Source organism: Montipora foliosa, chromosome 12, assembly GCF_036669935.1.
Source record: "Montipora foliosa isolate CH-2021 chromosome 12, ASM3666993v2, whole genome shotgun sequence".
Classification (NCBI taxonomy): Eukaryota; Metazoa; Cnidaria; class Anthozoa; order Scleractinia; family Acroporidae; genus Montipora; species Montipora foliosa.
In genome coordinates this window covers 15,827,743-15,829,493 of record NC_090880.1, presented here as the reverse complement: position 1 = coordinate 15,829,493, position 1,751 = coordinate 15,827,743, and positions in this window count along the sequence as shown.

Sequence of the window (1,751 nt, the reverse complement as noted above, 5' to 3'; positions counted from 1 at the left end):
TGGAGAATCTCAAAGAAGCCCCACTGCATCTGTAAAGACTTTCATCGTTTCTCTTATAACCAGTGTAGGAAGTCACTACCATGCTTATTTTGTCATTGGAAATCACAATTGGATCCAGCGCTGTATGATTGACCCCGGTGCTAACATAAACTGTGTTGGTTATCATTGGATTACTCCCTTTGACACTCCTGAATGGAGCTGTAATCGTGAGTGTGGCCATGTTAAAACTGCTGGTGCTATAACCTTAAAGTTGAAGCATGTATCCTCTTCAGGATTTCCTGGCCACTAGTTCTCTCAGAATGGGATTATTCTTGGCACACCTGCTTGTCGAGCTCTTGGAATCATTGATGACCAGTGGCCCTTGTTTACAGTGGTAGAACGGGCTCAACGTTCTCCGTCAACTGTCAGTACAACCCACGAAAACAATGCTCAGCCTTCACCTGAGTGTCCTCTGCATGACCAATCCTTCTCGGAATGATGACGAGCTCTTCTCTAATCTGAATGGCTGTTATAACAGATGAGCCCACGTTTCAGCGGTATTCGTTTCAGAAAGCGAGGCTTTCGGGTCAACATTCGGTCAAATATGAGAAAAAAAGAGAGATTTAGCGCGCAAAACACGAAAAAAAATTTATGACTTCCTATCCAGAATTTACGTTTTTCTCAGAAGAAGAGAAACGACAGTTGTTGAATGGAAGCTGCCCTCGATATTTTTGCACATTTGGGAATGTTACTTCGGTTAGTACATCCGTATTGCTATTCAGTGTCTTGCGATGCTTTCCTCGATAAAATTAGGTTAGACAAACCTCAAATGACTCAAAAAAAGCGAAGGAAACAGGCAAAAATAATCAAGAAATCGCACAATCCTTCGATAAGAAATTCTTGTTTTGACCCGAAAGGCTTGTTTTAGCACCTTCTGAAACTAACAGCGCGGAGATGTGGGCTCAACTGTAATAACAGCTATTGGATCCACCACGCGGCAAATAAAGCCTGTTCCCAAGTCTGTGTTCTTCAAACGCCCTCAGAGCAATCAGTCGTCTTCAACGATGATGCGACTAACGTTTCTTATCTCTTACAAGATTATAGAATGATGTTTTTTTATGAGACTGTTCTACCTGCAATATTAGGTGACCCCTTCAAAATCAACCTAACACCTGATGCCACAACCTACGCTCAACTAAAAGCGCGGAAAATTCCTACCCCCTATCTGGAACAGCTTAAAATGCAATTCAGTGAGATAGAACAACTTGAAGTAATCTCAGCCTATGAAGAGCCAAGTCCCTGGTGCCACCCAATTGTAATCGCTTCAAACAAGGACACCACTGAACTCAGAATATGCAGTGACTTCACCCGTTTAATTCGTTTTATTCAACGCGAGTACCACCTGAGTAATTCTCCCTTTGAAGCGGTTACCAGTATTCCTCAAGAGGAACTTGCATTCTTTTGCAAATTTGATGCTCGTCACGGTTACTGGCAAGTCCCACTCGCACCTGAGTCTCTTCCTCTAACCTGCTTTTTTACAGCCTTTGGTCGCTATTTGTGCAACAGAGCTGCATTTGGAATAAACAGCATCTCTGAATGGTACAACCGTCGTATGGACAAGGTTTTTGGTGGCCTAGAAGGCGTTCTTAAGATCTTTGATGATATTTTGATTTATGCCCAAAGCCTAACTGTTTTGAAGAAACGTTCCCACGCCTTCCTTGATCAATATCGTAATTACGGCGTTAAGCAAGCAAAGTCACAGGTTGCTGTCA